Consider the following 8,480-nt stretch of genomic DNA (forward strand, 5'->3'; position numbering starts at 1 on the left):
AGAGGTGCAGGTTAATGAAAAGAAAATTGAAAATGTATGTTTGCAGTACCACTGGTAGACAGAAATCTGAACTGGTTTTGTCATACAGGCCTGGGGGGAAAAAACTGTGTGAAAATAAGAACTGAAAAAGAAACAGCAGTGTGGGAATAAAAGGAAATAATTACTGTAGACCTAGGATCAAAGCCTGTGCTACCCTACCTGGGACCTGGTTTGCATTATGGAAGTTCCAGAGGGTGACTTCATGAGCTGCTGTTCTACAGTGGGTAAGATGAAGACAGAAATAATATTCTGAGTTTGATACATATATTACCAAGATCCAATTTTGGGGCCCCCAACACAAGAAAGACATTGGCAAACTGGAGCAAGTTCAGTTGAGAGCCACCAAGATGCTTAAGGCAGGAGCACTTGTCCCTGAGGAGGGGCTGAGGGAGCTGGGATGGTTCAGTGTGGAAAAGGGGTGGCTTTGGGGGGATGTAACAGCAGCCCCCAGCCAGTGCCCATGAGGAGGCCATCAAGAACATTGGGAGCCAAGCTCTTCACAGCTGTGCCTGGTGGGTGGATGAGAGGCTCTGGGCATAAGCTGAAGGAGGAGAGGTTCAGACCTCTGGACTTTTCCCCACTGAGGGCAGTCAGGCACTGGAGCAGATGACCCAGAGGCTGTGCGGTCTCCATCTTGGGGGGGGGGGGGTGTTCAACCCCAACTGGGCTTGCTCAAAGCCTTCAGCAATCCAGTCTGACCTCAAAGCTGACCCTGCTTTGAGCAGGAGGTTGGGATAGAGACCTCCTGAGTTCCCTTCCAACTTGAATTTTCCTATGATCCTATGATTTATTACATTTTTCCCAAACTATACGTTTGAGAGAGCAGATAAAAGTTTTGCCTAATCTTTTTAAACTCTATTTCCAGAAACAAATTTCACCTACCGCGTCCAGCAAATTCCTTCCTCTAACTGCTGAAATTTGCTGATAAATGTGTCATTTATTAGGGTGATTTTTATGATTTGGCACCATTTTCACAAAAACCATTCAGAAGCCTTTTCATATCAAAGCAGGCAATCATACAGTCATTTCAAATGGAAACCACAGGTCATGATGAGCTGGGCTATTCTCTGATTTTTATGAATGAGAAATGAAAATTTAAATAGTCGCCACCAAGTCTTCAGGCTCCACATCCAATTAAATGGCACTTCTGTTTTATTGATTATAGCTTACTTGACTGTATTAAAAGAGTTTTAAACTAACTTTTCAAAGACTAGTGGACAATTTATCGCTAGAAATATGGGCAAGCACACTGATGCCAAGAAATGCTCCCAAAGTATTAAGCTGTTCTAAATAATATTTCAATACAATTGAAGCTGCTGTTTTCATGTCCCTGAAACAGCAAAACCAGAAATATTTGCAAGTTGTTTTGACATTCTTGAACACACCATTAAGCAACAATAAAAGAGGTTGTCATAGCTGCTGTGTCATATGGAATGAGTTTGTCTCTCTTCAAACTGGTAGTGGCATTTTGCTAGTCAGAACATCAGGAAAAAAATGTTAAAATCAGAAAAAGAAAAAAAAAAGACTTACAAGACAGTAAGATCATCTTTTGTTTTATCTTAATTTCTTTTGTTTTATCTTAATTCAAGACTTATTCCCTTTTTCTTTCAATCCTTTAATCAATCTTTGAAATAAAAAGCAGGGAAATGAAATCTAAACCAACCAAGATTAGTCATATTACTAAAAGAAAATTATTGTAGTTATTATTTCTCTGTCTTGTACAGCTTGTCAAGATAAAGTTGGTAAAGCATAGTTTGCTTTCAGTACTTTGCAACTGAGTTTGCGTCCTGTACATTACCTGCCTCTGTTTCTGGATCTCACCAGAAGCACCTCACATGCATTGGCTGCTATGGCCTTAAATTACAAGTACCTTGTGCCCCCCTCTCTTTACAGATTATGCATATCTAGAGATTCAATACTCAGAACTAAAATATAAACATATAGCAGGAAGTGATTTTGATTAAATTATTGATGTAAAGTTATTTAGCACTGGATTTCTCACTAGAATTTGCTAAATGGTAAATTGTAATAAATAAAAATTCCAAGAAAAAGATTATGTCTGATATTGATAAGCAGTGCTATGGAAGCAGCTAAAAATATGCAACCTTAGCATCTTTAATTACACATATCTTCAACACTAAGATTCTTATTTCACTGTCATGGTTTCTGTTATCATAATTCTATAACCAAAGTGTAATGAAACTGTTTCGCAGAAGTTACTATGCACTGAAGCCAATACCTTTGCAGAAGTAGGTTTCCCAGGAAAACAACGTCTGCTATTCATAATATTCATGTAATAACATTAGAATTGTATCAGCAGCAGCACACCTATAAGTACAGCTGTTGCTAGAGAGACATCTGGCAGGCAAGGCAGAAAAAATGTACAAGATTTATCTGTCGGTTATATCAGAAGACAGGTTTTAATACATTAATTATAAAACAACTGAGAAAAACCTAGCTTAGAGATCAATTTGAGGTACTAGGCTTTTAAAGTTCTTAGTTATGTATAATATATAATGTAAGCATTCTCAGAGTTGTACAAACACAGAAGAAACTGTCTCTGTCTTGCTCCTTCCAGCTTGTGGATGGATCAGAAGAAGCAGTGAGCAGAAACATCCTTTGAATTCAATTAGCGTATTCATGTGATGAGAATTCTCATAAATATGCCCTCAAACAGGCATTGGCTCTGTCATCTATCACAATACTGAGAACAGACAAGCCTAGCATGAAATTCTTCAAAAGAATACACTCTCTTTGCTTTCATCCAACACTGAATAAGATCTACAGCATATACAGCATTGAGGATGAAGTTATTCAACAGGCAGCATTTGGCCAAACCTGGGGAGAGAAGCAGGGACTGCAAAAATTGAGGGCATGGATCAGTGCTCTGTGTGAGAGGCAGATTTCTTTTCCTGGACTCTCACTGCAGTGATGTTACAGATCCTCTCTCCTTTAGTCTTTCATGCTTTGGGCATTAAAGGTGTTAGAAGATATGCAATAACCTAATATTTATCCTTATTTGATTTCCCTGTGTTTCTCCACTTTACTTTCTATTTTATTTCTGCACTTAACCTGCCACAACTGTTTAAGAATTTATTGCAGTGAATGAGAAATTCTTTCCCTGGTTACAACTTCAAAAATATGATCAAGCTGTAAGGAAGGCAGTGTCTGAGCACAGGGAGGAAAGGCCTGAGGAGATAAATGCCTATTATAGCTTGTTTCTAAAGACCACCACTGACTGCAATTGCATAGTTTACTCAGGCAATCTGTCCCAATGCTTCACAATCCTTCCTGTTAAAAGGTTTATACCAATGTTAAGCCAGAATCTTTCATGCTGTGATTTAGGCTGATCATTTCTTGCCCTATTCACTAGTGCTACTACTTTAGTCTTTGGAACTAACTTTTACATACTTGGAAGACTGTTAACTTACCTCCATGCTCAGCCTTGTCTGTCTTCAGTTAAAGAATCCCAAATAAGTCATCCTATCCTCATACATCTTTGTTTCTAGCCCCCTGATAGATTCTTGCTACGCTGAGCTTCCTCCAGTTATCTCTACGTTTCTTCAAAGGCAGTGCCCAACACTAGACACTGTATGCCCCTTGCTTAACGGAGTACCTGGATTATTACATTTTGGAGGCCACACCCTTGTTTGTACATCTCAGAATGAGGTTTGCCTTCTCCCAACATCATGACACTTTTGGGTCATGTTCACTTTGAACCTCTGTTCCTTTTTTAAAGATCAGCCACCTTATCCAGCTCTTCCTATTCTGGACTCATGCAATTGGTTGTTCCTGGTGATGATCTACACTGATTCAATTGAATTTCAGATCACCATTTTATGATTTCTCGAATTTTTCACAATTTCTTTGAATCTTTATCCTGTCCTCCAGCATTCCTGAAGTCTCTCCCAGCTGCTTATCTTTGGCAAGCTTAATACTACAGTTCTCTGCTCCATCACTCAAGTCATTTATTCCAGTATTGAAGATTTCACTCAACATATTGATACCTTCTCTTTGGGTTCCAACTCTGTCCTGTATGTGGGCATAACAGTTTCAGCAAGATTACGCCTTTCTAGTTTGCTTGTCATTAATGCAATTCAAATTGTCTCAGAGTTAACCTATGTTATCTTTTGCTTCACTCATCTAGAACGACTTCTTCATTGTAGAAGGAAATTTGATGAGCTTGATATGAACCCTCCTTGAAAAAACACATTGCTCATCCTCTTGTAATCTTCCAAATGCCTACAGATGGTTTCTTTAATTGTCCATTTGTTCTAGAACACTTTAGCTTAACTAGAATTTCCCAGCTCTTTACTTTCCAAGATAACTGCTGTATTTGCTGTTTTCACATATCCAGTATTAAACTTGATATCCACAGATTCTCAAAGATAACTGCTAATTTTTTCTGAGCTTACTTCAGCAAGTTCTTTAGGCACCCATGGATGAATTTTGTCAAGTTCAGATGATTTCAAAACACCAAGGTCATCTAAGGATTCTCTAATTTGTTTTAAGTTTGTTCTAGACTGAGGCCTTATCCAGTATTGAATTAGTTACCAGCTGATCTTTTAAATTTTAATAGATGCAGAAAACATTTGAATCTTCTGAATATCATATTTTGCTAGCTCTCCTTCTCTCTAATGAACAGCAAACTAGAAATGCCATTGTGCTTCCTGTTAGTATTAGTGTGCACATATATAAATTACTATTAATGTATAATACAATATTAACTTATAATAGAATGTCTTCTTGTTACTCTGTTGTCCCTAGCCAAGCATATTGGGTTTTGCACTTTGGCTAGTGCTATTGATTTATAATTAATTTATATCCAATCCAAATTATATCCCATTTCCTATGTGCTTCCTTCTAGAGTTAAATGTCAGTGAAGGGCTAAACATTTATCCAGAACCTCTTTAAACTTTTTACGCTTTCACAATGTTTTGACAGTTTGTGCTTGTTCCTTTAGAGCATTTTCTTTGAAGACTTCCTGTATCTCCTTAACTCCCCTTACCTTGGGTTATATCTTTATGAAGTCTTACCTACGAATCCTGAGTTTATTGATTCCTGCACTCAGGAAGCCTCTCCTTTTCCTAAGAGCAGGGAACTCACTAGCTCTTTGCCATGCTTGTTGCCTTTCTCCTTCGCATTCATAACCAGCTCCTCTCCTTTTGATTAGAATCAAAACCAGAAGAGCATCTCCTATGGATGATTTAATTCCCTTCTGTCATGAGAACCTACTTTTTAAAACAGTTGTTAACTATAGATATCATAATGCTAAAATTCCACTCTTTTCTATAGAACCGTTAGTGGGAATGTCTAGTCTAGTTAACTATCCACTCCACCTGTGTGTACTAAAATGTCAGACAACAGACATAATAGTAAAAGGTGACACTCTGATATAGCTGTAATTGTATAGATATTGTATTTATACTCTAACGTTCAGGATTGCTTGTCTGTTCTTGAATTTTTTAAACAATGGCATTAAAACAATATAATATCTGTTTTATCTGTCTAATCAACGCTTCCTACCAAGCGTTGATTTGTCCTTTGAAAGTCTTTTAAAATGGGATCAGTTTTAACAAAGTGGAACCAGTTCTCATTTCTTTTAATTCTTTGCCAAAAGTGGTGTTTCCGCTGTTTTTTACACCAGCTTAATTTTTAAAGAAAAAAGACTAGGACAAACAAAGTGAAGACTTGACAGGAAAATTTCTACAGGAAATAGCCATATTAAAAAATGCCAAGCCATATTAAAAAACCCCAACCTCTAACAGGCTGGCATAAGCATATGCTGGACTTTAACAGCAACATTCCAAAAGCGAAGACTACATCTTCAGCCTTACCTAACTACATCCTCATCTTCAGTGGCTTCCAATCTCTCACTTTTATCAGGTTCAAGCTCTTCTTCCCCCTTTCATTAAAATGGGTTTGACAGTGCTGGGATCAGACTGGCAAAGAAGGGGAAGAGCACAGTCAATAGAGAGGTCACCTAAGAGGCTAAAGAGATAAGAGAGGTAGAAAAGGTATTTTTGGTCTTCTCTCCCTGAAAGGAGAGTTAGCATTAACCTCATAGTCTTTGTCTAAATTCCAAGTCAGGTGAATACCACAGGGTAGATCAGGTCTCTGGACCATTCAAGCCAAGGGGTTTGCTGAAGTACACTAAGCTTCTGGCCCAGAAGCCTGGACTTTCTCCCACTAGAAACAAAAGAAAAAGGGAGAAAAGTGTCATTCCTACACGTAGCCAAGGCATGGATGAGATGTGCACACAAACCAAAGCAGATGAGTAGCACCATCCAGGTCCACAGCCTAGGTTTGGCAATGAGGGAAGCAATAAGAGAAACACATTTCCCTCCTCCTATTAGTACACTGGCTTATTTATATTCTTACCCTCTTTATCAAACAGGTCTCTGCAAACCTGTTCCCCTAAAAGGAAAAGAGTAACCCTATGCTGGCTTCACTCTGCTATCCACATAATACAGTTTGAGATTGAATGACCCCCCAAAATTCTCAGTTAGATCCACTAAAAAGCTGAGGTAGGAGGAAGGGTCTTCAAAAACTTCGGTTTTGCATTAATGCAGAGGTTAATGAATCTAGCACACTTTCATCTACCAGAAAGTCTTCTTTCAACTGACAGAAGCAACTTGAAGGAAAATTAGATAAATGCTATAGGCAGGTGCCAAAATAGCTTTAAATGCAACTTGCAATGGACTTCCTGAAAGGGATTATTTAGCAGAAAAAGAGGCAGGATTTCATCCCTGCCTTTTTTTATGGTCCTACTCTAAAGGTTTCCATAAAAATACTATAATCTAGTTCTTCAGGCCTGAGAAAGGGTTTTATATCTGCACTGTCTGACTTTTAGAGGCCTTTTAAATATTTTGGCAATTGGAGCCATCATTACAGATTGGAAGTCTGTTGAAAAGATACCTTAGAGACTTTTGGCTTTACTTTGCATTCTTACAGAAAGAAACCATTCTGAAGAAAAAAGGGAAAGAAAATAAAAAGAACTTTACTGTCCTGCTGAGAGTCTCTTTACCTATTTTTCCCCAGACCAGGCATCCTATTGGAAAAGCATTGCAATGGATACCTGGACTCCAATGACGTCTTTTGAGCAGCAAATGGATTTTGGCATTTTCTTGTCAAAGACTTGCTTTTTTCTTTTGCCACCTTCTGATAATATCATTATAGAATGGTCCCCTGTTCTGAACAATTGGACACCCAAAGGTCCCTGAGGGGCTTTCTCATTGAATTCAGATAATTTTGCTGGGGAAAACAAGGGGTTGGTGCTAGGTTTATATGGAAGCTCCAGCAGATTGAAAAGTGGATTGATCCAGAAATCAACTCCATCAACTCCTTCCAGCTCCAGAGCTATCCTGGGGAGGTCTGTGCAGCCCTGTAAGCTATGGTGTGATACACCTCTATACCACCATCACCTCCATCGGGAAAAGAGTAACAACTCCTTGATTTCTTACCTGAAATTGCTGCATAACTTGCCTCTAAATCACTAACAACCTTTTTTTGTCTTCATGTTCTGCCTAATTTGGTATCTGATATTACCCTGGGCCATCTGTCAGCATTACCTTTCACTCCCTTCCCCTCACTGATATCAGACTGCTTTCCCCTAGAGCAGAGGCTCTTGAAGTTTTGGAAGGCCACCAACTTGGACCTCAGCTAAGTATTGTATAATGACTAATCTGAAAAGCAACACAGTGCAGCAACTTTTAAAAAGTCTTCTGTGGTCAGAAGACTCAACATAAGAGTTGAGAAACTTCCACTTTCCTAGGCCATGCTATGGGACTATCCTCAGGAGGAATAATATTGCCCACAAGTTGTATAACTGTTTTTATTTGTAGGATCTTAATTGCTTTATACTGGTATCATTAGTATGAGAGCTGGAGGATCTCAGGGTGCCAAGATTTTAAGTGATTTGCTTAGAATCACAGGAAGTCTAGAAAAGTCAGGATTTTCCCCTTAGTCTAATACTTGTGCCTGACACATGTGCCTCCTACTTGCTGTTATTTAATGCCCTAGAGAACAAGCCTGCCACAAATCCGCTGATTTTGATGGAATTTTTTTCTATTAATATCAACAGGTATTGGATAAGACTCAGAGTAGGAGTGGAGACAGGACTGCTATGAAGCAGAAAAAGTAGAAACTCAAAGAATTTAGGAAAGCAATATTTTTGAATGAAATATACCTGAAATGTCAGTTAGGAAAGAGAAAGGAAAACATGAAGAGAGGTCATAAAGTTAATCAAAGAATTACAAAATTATTGAATCTTGAGAAGTAAAAAAACTAATGAAGAGATTTGTAGGCTTAATTACCTTAAAGTACTTAATTAAGAAATGTGGTTACAGAGTATGAACTATACTCTCCACAGTTGGTGGGGAGAGAGGCTGATTTTCCCCAGATCAGCAAGTGTGCTGGGCTTGCCGTCTGTCAGGTAAGAA

This window comes from Harpia harpyja, chromosome 5, assembly GCF_026419915.1.
Source record: "Harpia harpyja isolate bHarHar1 chromosome 5, bHarHar1 primary haplotype, whole genome shotgun sequence".
NCBI lineage: Eukaryota > Metazoa > Chordata > Aves > Accipitriformes > Accipitridae > Harpia > Harpia harpyja.